Genomic DNA, 14,213 nt, shown 5'->3' on the forward strand with positions numbered 1-14,213 from the left:
TCTGAAGGCTAAGTTGGTCACAGCACCTGTCATTTCTGCACCAGACTGGACATTACCATTTGAATTAATCTGAGATGCCAGTGACCATGCTATTGGTGCAATTTTAGGACAAAGGCATAACAAGTTTCTGCACGTCATTTACTATGCCAGCCGTGTTCTAAATGACGCACAGAAGAATTACACAACCACAGAAAAAGAGCTGCTTGTAGTGGTTTATGCCATTGACAAGTTTAGATCCTATTTAGTAGGATCAAAAGTGATTGTGTACACTAACCATGCTGCTCTCAAATATCTACCCACAAAGTAGGATTCAAAACCCAGGCTCATAAGATGGGTGTTGCTTCTGCAAGAGTTTGATATAGAAATAAGAGACAGAAAAGGGACAGAGAACCAAGTAGCTGATCACCTGTCCCGGATAGAACCAGTAGCAAGGGCGTCTCTTCCTCTGACTGAGATCTCTGAAACCTTTCTGGATGAGCAACTCTTTACCATTCAGGAAATACCATGGTTTGCAGACATTGCAAACTATAAGGCTGTAAGATTCATACCCAAAGAGTACAGTAGGCAGCAAACGAAAAAATTAATTTTTGATGCAAAGTACTACTTGTGGGATGAATCATATCTCTTTAAGAGATGTGCAGACAGGATGATCCGCAAATGCGAGCCTAGAGGAAAAGCACAAAAGATCCTATGGTATTGCCATGGATCACAATATATAGGATATTTTGGAGGTGAGCGAACAGCCATAAAAATCCTCCAATGTGGCTTCTACTGGCCTACACTCTATAGAAACTCCCGAGAGTTTATACGTAACTATGACAGTTACCAGAGAACTGGTAATTTTCCTCACGGTTATGCCATGCCTCAGCAAGAGATCTTAGAAATTGAGTTGTTTGATGTATGGGGTATTGATTTCATGGGGCCTTTCTCACCATCATACTCAAATACTTACATTCTGGTGGCAGTAGATTATGTATCTAAATGGGTAGAGACAATTGCCACACCCACTAATGATACTAAGACAATGCTGAAGTTCCTCAAAAAGCATATCTTCAGCAGATTTGGTATCCCCAGAATACTAATCAGTGATGGAGGAACTCATTTTTGCAATAAACAGCTTGACTCTGCTCTGATCCGATATGGAATTAACCACAAAGTGGCAACTCCATATCATCCATAGACAAATGGGCAGGCTGAAGTCTCAAATAGAGAACTAAAATGAATCCTGGAACGGACTGTAAGTACCCGTAGAAAGGATTGGGAAAGGAGTCTGGATGATGCTCTATGGGCATACAGAACTGCATTCAAAACTCCTATAGGGACTTCTCCATACCAGCTTGTGTATGGAAAAGCCTATCACCTGCAGTGAAACTGGAACACAAGGCCTACTAGGCAACCAGATTCCTAAACTTTGATGCCAAGTTAGCTGGAGAAAAAAGATTGCTCCAGTTGAATCAGCTAGAGGAATTCAGACACAATGCTTTCGAAAATGCAAAAATTTACAAAGAGAAAGCAAAAAAGTGGCATGACAAGAAACTGTCATCCAGAGTCTTTGAGTCAGGATAGAAGGTTCTGCTGTTTAACTCTAGGCTCAAATTGTTCCCTGGGAAATTAAAATCCCGGTGAAGGGGACCATATGTGATCACAGGTGTGTCACCATATAGATATGTAGAGCTTCAGGATATTGACTCTGACAAAAAGTTCATTGTTAATGGACAGAGAGTCAAACATTATCTTGAAAGCAATGTTGAACAAGAATGCTCAAAACTGAGACTAGACTAAAGCTCAGTAAAAGTCCAGTTAAAGACAATAAAGAAGCGCTTGTTGGGAGGCAACCTAGTCATTAGGAGTTTGATATAAATTATCTTTAAGGTTAATTGTCAAAATGCAGAAGTTCACAGAGTTACAGAAGAATTCAGAGCACAAAGCAGAGAAAATGAGCTCACTGGCTCGAAAAGTCCAGTAAGAGGCATTTTGGGCATTAAACGCTAGAATGGGTACCATTTTGAGCATTTAACGCTAGTAAAGATACCTTCTTAGGCGTTAAACGCCCAGAATGGTCACCATTCTAGGCGTTTAACGCCAGAGTTGCAGCATCCTGGGCGTTTAGAAAAACGCCCAGTGACAAAGGATTCCTGGCGTTTAACACCAGCCAGGGTACCTGACTGGGCATTAAACACCCAATTGGCCAACAAATGGGCCTTAAACGCCAGAATGGATACCATTCTGGGCGTTTAACGCCAGAATTGACAGGGGGAGGTGATTCTATTTTCACTTTAATTTTTTTCAAATTTTCATGTTTTAATCCATAATTTTCTGCATAAACATGTTAAAAATTTTCATCTCTCAAATTCAATTTTCAAAAATTTAATAATCTTCTAAATTCTTTTTAATTTTCTTTCGAAATCTCTTTCAAATCTTTTTCAAAAACTCATTTATCTTTTCAATTTCTTTCCAAATTTTTTCCAACTCATCATATCATCTTTTAATTCTTAGATGCATCAACAAAAATTCAGAATTAACTTCTTTATATCCTTTTCATATCTTTTGAATTTTAAAATCTCATCTTTTTCATATCATGATTCATCTTTTACAAATCATATCTTTCTATCATATATTTTTAAAAATTTTCGAAACCCACCCCTCCCATTTAAATACACGTTTGGCCATCCCCATACCTCCACCATTTGAATCTGTCTCCCCCTCTATTCCTCTCCTTTCCTTTCTTTTGCTTGAGGACAAGCAAACCTCTAATTTTGGTGTATTTTTTCATGATCACTAAGCAAAACCTCACCAAGATCATGGCCCCTAAAGGAAAACAAACCACTTTAAGAAGCAATAAATAGAATAATCCAAAACCACTTTGGAATCATGAGAGGTTCTTAACCAAAAAACATGCAGACCATTACCACAAAATAATGGGTTTGAGGTCAGTGATCCCGGAAGTTAAGTTCAATTTGAAAGAAGACGAATATCTAGAGATCCAAGAATAGATTCGAAACAAAGGTTGGGAAATCCTAGCTAATCCTGAGACAAAGGTGGGAAGAAACATGGTCCAGGAATTCTACTCAAATATGTGGCTGACAGATAAGCAGAGAATGACGGGAACTGCCTTCCATACCTTTCAAACTATGGTCAAAGGAAAGACTATTTACTTCCACATTGACAAAATAAGAGAGGTCTTCAAGCTGCCTCAACTACAAGATGATCCAGAATCCTTTAATAGGAAAATGGTGAGAGTAGATAAGCGTTTGGACCAAGTTCTAGAGGACATATGCCTTCTTGAAACTAAGTGGATAACCAACTCAAAAGGTGTCCCAAACCAACTCAAGAGAGGAGATCTCAAACTAGTCGCTAGGGGCTGGTTGGACTTCATTGGGCATTCTATACTGCCCACTAGCAACCGCTCTGAAGTCACTGTCAAAAGAGCAGTGATGATTCATTGCATTATGCTGGAAAACGAAGTGGAGATTCATCATCTGATTTCTTGTGAGATTTACACAATTGCAAATAAGAACTCCACTGAAGCCAAATTGGCTTACCCAAGCTTAATCTCTTTGCTATGTAAAGATGCTGGGGTAAAGATGGGAGTGGATGAGTTCATCTCAGTCGAGCATCCAATCACTAAAAAGTCAATGGAGGGACAACAAGTACACGACAACTCCATCAAGAGGAGGGCGCAGGAGTTCCTCCTAGAAATCCCTCAAATTGACTACTGGGCCCGCCTAGAAGCATCTGTCACCAAGCTGCAAGAAGCTATGGATCAACTTAAGGAAGAACAGCAAAATCAAAATAGCATGCTCTGCAAGCTGCTTAAGGAACAAAAAAAGCAAGGGCGTGAGTGATAAACCACTATTTTATGATAAATATTGTGCTCAATTTAAGTGATTTATCAACTCTTCACCTACTTATTCATATGGATTTGCAGGGTTTTACCTTCCCTTCCTTATTATGTGATATAAGTGAAATACATGTTTCCTATGCTTTAAAAGTGATTATTTTAATTACCCTTTATTACCATTCGATGCCGTGATTTGTGTGTTGAGTAATTGCAGAACTTCTAGGGCAGGAATGACTTAAATGATGGAAAGGAAACATACAGAAATGGAAGAAAAGCACAAATTGGAGTCCTTGGAGAAACTGGCAGTGACGCGTCCACATGGATGACGCAAATGCGTGGTTCACACAAAAGAGAATCGACGCGAGCGTATAATTGAGGCGAACGCGTAACCTGCGAAACACAACTGACGCGGGCACATGACTGACGTAACTGCGTGGAAGAGGAACACTCCAGATGACGTGACCACGTGACTCACTCACACGCGTGACGTGCGCAATCTGTAGAAATTACAGAAGTCATCCTCAGCGATTTTTGGGCCCTTTTTGGCCCAGATCCAAACCCAGAGAACACAGATTGAAGGATTATAAATGGAGGAATCCACCAATTCATGAAACATATAGAGAATACACACTTTTTAGGATTTAGATGTAGTTTTTAGTGAGAGAGGTTTCCTCCTCTCTCTTAGGATTAGGATTTTTAGAACTTAGGAATATTTTTATCTCATCTTTCTATCAGGTTCAATATCTTTTTATTTTGACTTCTCTTATTTGTTGATTACTCATGTTGCCTATTTGGTTTATGACTCTTCATGTTCAGGATTGATTTTATTTTATTAATGCAATTAAGGTATTTCAGAATTACGATTTTTCATTTAGCTTTTTATATTCTTGGCTTTAATTGATTAATTGGAGACTTTTGAGTTATCAAACTCATTGTGATCGATAATTGTTATTTTTGCTAATCGAATCGTATTCCAATAACTCTAGTCTTTCCTTAGGAATTGATTAGGACCTGAGGATCAAACTGATTAGCCCACTTGACCTTCCTTTATTTAGTAAAGGTTAACTAAGTGGGATTAAACTCAATTCTCGTCACCATTGATAAGGATAACTAGGATAGCATATCTCCTATATTATTTTAGGTGCTTCTTAACTTGTTTGCTATTTAGTTGACATGCTATGTGCTTCTATTGTTTTCTCACTTGCATGTTGTAGCTACCATGTAATTGAGACCCTCATTATTTGGCGTTAACCCACCCAGACTTTATTTATATTCTTATTTCTATTTCTGGGTTACTTTTCTTCTTTTTCCTCTTCTTTCAGGCTGGCCACCATGAGGGAAACAGACAAGTTTCTAACTGGAACAGTGAACAAGTCTACCGCACAATCTTTGGAGAAAAGTATCAGTTGGAGCAGCCTGTCCACCTGCACATCTCAGCATGCACCGAGGACGGTGCAATCTTTAAGTGTGGGGAGGTCGATACCGATCTCCACGGGTTAGTTATCCTCTTCTCAACACCAATGTTTAAATTCTCTTTGTTAAATTAGTTGTTGCATTTGCATGTTTGATTGCATATTTTCTTGATTTTGTGCATATTTTACCACTTGGTTGAAGTAACATTTTCTTTTTCAAGAAAAATTTAATAGCATTTCACTAATTTGAATTAAACATTTTGAAAAACTTGTTTAAAAAAATATTATATTGAAACATGATTCAAAGCTCGAACACACGAAACCAGTGAGATTTTGAGCCTATTTGATTGGTTGCATTTTATCAACCAATATATTTTATTTTTGTGTGTTATGCTCTCTAAAATTGTAATCTTTATCTTGCTTAATTCTATATTTCCATTGTTTGATGTATGCATGCACTTATATGATTGAGGCCTTGTTTCACTAAGCTTACATACCCATATGGCGTTACCCTTTCGTTATCCTTTGCAAACCAATTTGAGCCTATTTTACCCATTTGTTCTTTACTTTAGCTCATTACTAACTCTAAGCGGAAAATAATAATGTCCTTAATTTGAATCCTTGGTTAGCTTAGACTAGTAAAAGTGCTCATGATTTAAGTATAGGGAAGTTGGGTTTGAAAATATTTGGTTTGAGTAATTGGGTGTTGTATATTTTTGTGAAAATGTGCAAAATAATAGTTAAACACATATTATTGCATTCAATATTTTTTTCATATGCATTGAGAAAAACAAGAAAAAAATATATAATAATAGAAAAAAATAAAGAAAAAAGTGAAAAAGAAAAGAAAAAGAGCAATTAATAAAAGGGGACAAAATGTCCCAAAGTAAGTGTTGGTATCAATGCAAATATGCTGTACTCAAATTTATGATGCATGAATATGTGGAAAATACAGTTAATGGGAAGTTAGATTCTGCATTTTAATTAAATGGATTGTCTTAAGTTAGGTGGAAAGTTTAGGTTAATTAAGGATTCAGATTTTAGTCCACTTGACCAAATACAATCCTACCTTGACCCTAACCCCATTACAACCCTTAAAAGACCTCTTGATTTTAGTATCGGTGCATTAAATTTCTGTTGATTGTTAGATGAAGAGCAAGCCTTAGAAAGCAAGATTAGTAGAGAATTGAGAGAATCGAACCTTAAACACCTGAGTGATTAGAGCGCATACACTTCCGATGAGGGTTCGATGCTCGATTCCTTGCTCCCGGCTTTCATGAGCTATTTTCTTCTTGCAAGTTATTTGTACTTTATTTTTATGATTTGAATTAGTGAAATCCAATTTATTTTTATCTTGGAGAGTTTGTTTACTTTTAACCAAGTAGGTAAAAGCATTTTGCATTTAGCTGCATTCATATAAATAGGTTGCATTTCATACATCCCACCATTCTGCCTTCACTCTTATAGCTTCTCTTGAGCTTAGCATGAGGACATGCTAATGTTTAAGTGTGGAGAGGTTGATGAACCACTATTTTATGGTTTATCTTGTGCTTAATTGAGTGAATTTTATCAATTTTTCATACACTTATTCATACTAATTGCATGAGTTTACGTTTTCCTTCCTGATTTTGTGCTATGATTGAAAACATGCTTCTTTGGTCTTAATTTTGCTATGTTTAATCCTCTCTTATTACCATTCGATGACGTGATATGTGTGTTAAGTGGTTTCAGAGATTTCAAGACAAGAATGGCTTAGAGAATGGAAAGGAAGCATGCAAAAGTGGAAGGAATACAAGAAGTTGAAGGAACTGCAAAGCTGTTAGCCTGACCCTCTTGCACTAAAACGACCATAACTTGAGCTACAAAGGCCCAAATGAGATGGTTCTAGTTGTGCTGGAAAGCTAACATCCAGGGCTTCACAACGATATATAATTTGTTATAGCTGCTTTGAAGTTAGGCAACACGAATGCGTGGATGACGCGCCTGCGTCGCATCTGCAAAATCTCAATCCACGCAAACGCGTGGATGACCCCTCCGCGTCACTTTGCCGCGACCTGTACGAACTAGATTTCACAATCAACAATTTCGGGGCTGTTTCTGACCCAATTCTCGGTCCAGAAAACATAGATTAGAGGCCATAAAGTGGGAAAATCCATTAATTCATCAACATTCATTCATAATACACACTTTTCACAATTTAGATGTAGTTTTTAGAGAGAGAGGTTCTCTCCTCTCTCTTAGGTTTTAGGATTAGAATTTCTTTTAGTCATTAGGATTGTTTCTTCGTACCAGGTTCAATAATTTATGTTTCTCTTCTATTTTTGTTTACTCTGAAGCTTTTATTTGTGTTTGATTTATGTTGCCCAATTGGCTTATGAATATTGTCCATGTTAGAATTGACATCTTCATTCAATATAATTTGAGGTATTCCAGATATTTATGATTTCAATTTAGCTTTCTATATTCTTGGCTTTGGTTAATTAATTAGAGACTCTTGAGTTATAAAGCTCATCGTGATTGATAATTGTTATTTTCGCTAATCGAATCGCATGCCAATAACTCTAGTGTTTCCTTAGGAATTGACTAGGACCTGAGGATCAAACTGATTAGTCCACTTGACCTTCCTTTATTTAGTAAAGGTTAACTAAGTGGGAGTAAAAACATAATTCTCATCACCATTAATAATGATAACTGGGATATGACTTCTAATTTTCATACCTTGCCAAGAGTTTTATTAGTTATTAATTTATTAATTCTTGCAATCTAATTCTTTTGCTCAAAAACCCTTTTCAAAACCCAAAACACTATTTTCCATAACCAATAATAAAACACACCTTCCTGCAATTCTTTGAGAAGACGACCCGAGGTTTGAATACTTCGGTTAATTATTTTTATTGGGTTTGTTACCTGTGACAACCAAATGTTTGTACGAAGGGATTTTCTGTTGGTTTAGAATCTATACTTACAACGCGACTATATTTTTATAAAATTCTTTACTAGCAAAAATCCTAACGTCAAAATGGCGCTGTTGCCGGGGATATAGTAAAGAATTTTATAAAAATAATCGCGTTGTAGATATAGTTCCTAAACCAACAGAAATCCCTTCGTGCAAACGTTTTGGTTGTCAAATGTAACAAACCCCTTAAATTGATAACCGATTATTTAAACCTCGGGTCGTCTTCTCAAGGAATTGTAGGGAGGTATGTTCTTATTATTGGTTATGAGTCTTGTAAATTGGGGGTTTTGAAAGTAAGGAAGAAGTATGTTAAATGACAAGTAAAATAAATAAATAACTGTAAAATAAACTCTTGGCAAGGTATTAGAACTGGAAATCCTGTCCTTGTTATCCTTATCAGGTGTGATGAGAATTGGGTTTTAATCCCACTTAGTTAACCTTCACTAAAGCAAAGGTAAGTCAAGTGAACTGATTAGTTTGATCTTCAAGTCCTAGTCAACTCCTGTGGAGAGACTAGCTTTAGAGCAATCCAGATTAATCTGTAATCTGCCAATTTCAACCACTGCTAAGTTTGATAACTCAAGTGTTACCAATCACTAAACCAAAGCCAAAAGGGAGAAAAATCTACTTGAATAAAAATGCCTTCAGATGGGAAGCAACAGTAACATAAATGAAAGAAAGAAATCTTAAATCTGAAATACCTCAAATAATATTAATTAAGAAAATCATAACATGAATGTCATTAAGCCAAATTAGCAACATATATAATTAAAAATAAGAGAAGTCAAAATAAAGGAATATTGAACCTGATATGAAGATGAGATAAATCCTAATCCTAATATAAATCCTAATCCTAATCCTAATCCTAAGAGAGAGGAGAGAACCTCTCTCTCTAAAAACTACATCTAAAACTATAAAAAAGTGTATTATGAATGAATGATATATGTCTGAAGTATGGATGCATTCTCCCACTTTATAGCCTCTAATCTATGCTTTCTAGGCCGAAAACTGGGTCAGAAACAACCCAAAAATCGCTGATTTCAAAATCTGGTACATACAGGTCGCGGGAAAGTGACGCGGAAGCGTCATCCACGCGTTTGCGTGGAATGAGATTCGTAGATGCGACACGGGCGCGTCATTCACGTATTCGCATTGCCTAACTTCGGGACAGCTATGGCAAATTATATATCGTTGCGAAGACCCAGATGTTAGCTTTCCAACGCAACTAGAATCATCTCCTTTGGACCTCTTTAGCTCAAGTTATGACCGTTTCAGTGCGAAGAGGTCAGGTTGGATAGCTTAGCAGTTTCTTCAACTTCTTGTATTCCTTCCACTTTTGCATGCTTCCTTTCCATCCTCTGAGCCATTCATGCCCTGTAATCCCTAAAATCACTTAACACACATATCACGACATCTAATGGTAATAAGAGAGGATTAATATTAGCAAATATAAGGCCAAAGAAGCATGTTTTCAATCATAACACAAAATCCAGAAGGAAAATGTAAACTCATGCAATTAGTATGAATAAGTGTATGAAAGATTGATAAAATTCACTCAATTGAGCACAAGATAAACCATAAAATAGTGGTTTATCAACCTGATGAGCGGATAATTTGTACCCTTTTTGGCATTATTTTTAGTATGTTTTTAGTATCTTTTAATTAGTTTTTAGTATATTTTTAGTAGTTTTTAGTTAAAATTCACTTTTCTGGACTTTACTATGAGTTTGTGTGTTTTTCTGTGATTTCAGGTATTTTCTGACTGAAATTGAAGGTTCTGAGCAAAAATCTGATTCAGAAACTGAAAAGGACTGCAGATGCTGTTGGATTCTGACCTCCCTGCACTCGAAGTGGATTTTCTGGAGCTACAGAAGCCCAATTGGCGCGCTCTCAACGGCGTTGGAAAGTAGACATCCTGGGCTTTCCAGCAATATATGATAGTCTATACTTTGCCCAAGATTTGATGGCCCAAACCGGCGTAGCAAATTAGCCTCAGAATTTCCAGCGTTTAACGCTGGAACTGGCATAAAACTTGGAGTTAAACGCCCAAACTGGCATGAAAGCTGGCGTTTAACTCCAAAAAAGGTCTCTACACGAAAATGCTTCATTGCTCAGCCCAAGCACACACTAAGTGGACCCAGAAGTGGATTTTTACGTCATTTACTCATTTCTGTACACCCTAGGTTACTAGTTTACTATTAATAGGATCTTTTGACATTGTATCGGTACCTCATGACACTTTACACGTTTCTTTGTGTATTTTCCACGGCATGAGTCTCTAAACCCCATGGTTGGGGGTGAGGAGCTCTGCTGTGTCTTGATGGATTAATGCAATTACTACTGTTTCTTATTCAATCATGCTTGCTTCCATTCTAAGATATCACTTGCTCTTAACCCGGATGAATGTGATGATCTGTGACACTCATCATCATTCTCAACTATGAACGTGTGCCTGACAAACACCTCCGTTCTACCTTAGATTGAGTAGATATCTCTTGGATTCCTTAATAAGAATCTTCGTGGTATAAGCTAGAACTGATGGCGGCATTCAAGAGAATCCGGAAGGTCTAAACCTTGTCTGTGGTATTCTGAGTAGGATTCAATGATTGAATAACTGTGACGTGCTTCAAACTCCTAGCAGGCGGGGCGTTAGTGACAGACGCAAAAGGATCAATGGATTCTATTCCGGCCTGACCGAGAACCGACAGATGATTAGCCATGCTGTGACAGAGCATAGGAACGTTTTCACTGAGAGGATGGGAGGTAGCCACTGACAACGGTGAAACCCTACATACAGCTTGCCATGGAAGGAGCCTTGCGTGTTTGATGAAGAGGACAGTAGGAAAGCAGAGATTCAGAAGATGGAGCATCTCCAAAGCCTCAACCTATTCTCCATTACTGCAAAACAAGTACCTATTTCATGTTCTTTTGCTTTTCACAATCAATCCTGATAATTTCTGATATCCTGACTAAGATTTACAAGATAACCATAGCTTGCTCCAAGCCGACAATCTCCGTGGGATCGACCCTTGCTCACGCAAGGTATTACTTGGACGACCCAGTGCACTTGCTGGTTAGTTGTGCGGGATTGCAAAAGTGTGATTGCAATTTCGTGCACCAAGTTTTTGGCGCCGTTGCCGGGGATTGTTCGAGTTTGGACAACTGACGGTTTATCTTGTTGCTTAGATTAGGACTGTTTTATTTTTGTTGGTTTAGAGTCTTTTAGTTGAGTCTAGTTCCATATTTTAAGTTTGGTGTCAATTGCATGCCTTTGTTTTTCTTTTAATTTTCGATTTTGCATGTTCTTAGTCTCTTTTTGATCATTAAAAATTCTAAGTTTGGTGTTTTCTTTGTGTTTTCTCTTAAAAATTTTCGAAAATTAGTGTTTGATTTTCTAAAAATTTTAAGTTTGGTGTTTTTCTCTCTCTTCTTTTCAAAAATCAAATCTTTTTCATAAAAATTTTTCAATCATATCTTTTTAGTTGCTATTTTCAAAATCTTTTTAATTAACTAATTGATTCAGTTCTCAATTTGCTTTGATCTTATTTTCTTTTTGATTTTCGAATTTTTATTTTAATTTTCTTTTGTTTTATTTTAATTTTTCGTTTATTCAAAAAAAAAAAACAACAAAATTTATCTATTTGCAATCATTATCATTTCCCTTTTGTCCATTATGGACCTAAGAGGGATTGATCAGTCCAAAAGGACTCTGGGGTCATATGCTAACCCCATTACAGCTGCATATGGGAGTAGCATCTGTACACCTCCCATCAAAGCAAGCAGCTTTGAGCTAAATCCTCAACTCATTATCATAGTGCAGCAAAATTGCCAGTATTCCGGTCTTCCACAGGAAGAACCTACTGAGTTTCTGGCACAGTTCTTACAAATTGCTGACACAGTACATGATAAAGAGGTAGATCAGGATGTCTACAGACTATTACTGTTTCCGTTTGCTGTAAAAGATCAAGCTAAAAGGTGGTTGAATAACCAACCTACAGCAAGCATAAAGACATGGAAACAGTTGTCAAACAAATTCCTGAATCATTTTTACCCTCCAAAGAGGATGACACAGCTAAGGCTGGACATCCAAGGCTTTAAACAGGAGGATAATGAATCCCTTTATAATGCCTGGGAGAGGTATAGAGGTATGCTTAGAAAATGCCCCTCTGAAATGTTTTCAGAGTGGGTACAGTTAGACATCTTCTACTATGGGCTTACAAAAAAAGCTCAGATGTCTTTAGACCACTCAGCTGGTGGATCTATACACATGAGGAAGACAATTGAAGAAGCTCAAGAGCTTATAGACACTGTTGCTAGAAACCAACACTTATATTCTAGCAATGAGTTCTCTCCAAAAGAGGAAGTCATGGCAGTAGTCACTGATCCTAATCCTCAAGAACAGATGAATGAGCTTAATCAACAATTGCTCCTGATGACAGAACAGTTAGCAGAATTTAAAGAAATGCTCCATGATACTAAGGTTGCTAACAAGAATATAGAACTGCAGTTGAATCAAGCAAAACAGCAAATATCTAAACAGATAACAGAGGGATGTCAAGCAGTTCAACTGAGGAGTGGGAAGACACTGAATAACACCGCTCAAAAGAGCAAAAAGCCAAACAAGGAACAATTGACAGAGGATAACCAAACCACTGTTCAAAATCCCTCTGAGGACAATAAGAGCCCAGAGAGGAATGTTATTGGCGTTCAAACGCCAGAAAGGGAAGGAAAGCTGGCGTTAAACGCCCATTCCTTGCCCAATTCTGGCGTTCAAACGCCAGAAAAGGGGGAAAAGTTGGCGTTAAACGCCCATTTTCCACCCAATCCTGGCGTTCAAACGCCAAGGGAGGATCAGACACCTGAGAGTGCTGATAATAATCCCTCTAACAAGGCTTCTTCAACCACTTCTGTAAGGAATAAACTTGCAGCATCTAAGGTTGAAGAATATCAAGCCAAGATGCCTTATCCTCAGAAACTCCGCAAAGCGGAACAGGATAAGCAATTTGTCCGCTTTGCAGACTATCTAAGGACTCTTGAAATAAAGATTCCGTTTGCAGAGGCACTTGAGCAAACACCTTCTTATGCTAAGTTCATGAAAGAGATCTTAAGTCATAAGAAGGATTGGAGAGAAACTGAAAAAGTGTTTCTCAATGAAGAATGCAGTGCAGTCATTCTGAAAAGCTTACTAGAAAAGCTTCAAGATCCAGGAAGCTTTATGATACCATGCACATTAGAAGGCGCTTGCACCAAGACAGCCCTATGTGATCTTGGAGCAAGCATCAACCTAATACCTGCATCCACTATCAGAAAGCTTGGGTTGACTGGAGAAGTCAAACCAACCAGGATATGCCTCCAACTTGCTGATGGCTCCATTAAACATCCATCAGGCATAATAGAGGACATGATTGTCAAGGTGGGGCCATTTGCCTTTCCAACTGACTTTGTGGTGCTGGAAATGGAGGAGCACAAAAGTGCAACTCTCATTCTAGGAAGACCTTTCCTAGCAACTGGACGAACTCTCATTGATGTACAAAGAGGGGAAGTAACCCTGAGAGTCAATGAGGATGAGTTCAAGTTGAATGCTGTGAAAGCTATGCAGCATCCAGACTCACCAAATGACTGCATGGGCGCTGACATTATTGACTCTTTGGTGGAAGAGATCAACATGACTGAAAGCCTAGAATCAGAGCTTGAGGACATCTTCAAAGATGCTCAACCTGATCTAGAAGAACCAGAGGAAACAAAGGAATTTTCGAAAATTCCTCAGGAGGAGGATAAACCCCCCAAACCTGAACTCAAACCACTACCACCATCCTTGAAGTATGCATTTCTTGGAGAGGGTGAAACTTTTCCAGTGATTATAAGCTCTGCTTTAAATCCACAGGAAGAGGAAGCACTAATTCAAGTGCTAAGGACACACAAGACAGCTCTTGGGTGGTCCATAAGTGATCTTAAGGGCATTAGCCCAGCTAGATGCATGCACAAGATCCTGTTGGAGGATAAT

Source organism: Arachis stenosperma, chromosome 2 (assembly GCF_014773155.1).
Source record: "Arachis stenosperma cultivar V10309 chromosome 2, arast.V10309.gnm1.PFL2, whole genome shotgun sequence".
Classification (NCBI taxonomy): Eukaryota; Viridiplantae; Streptophyta; class Magnoliopsida; order Fabales; family Fabaceae; genus Arachis; species Arachis stenosperma.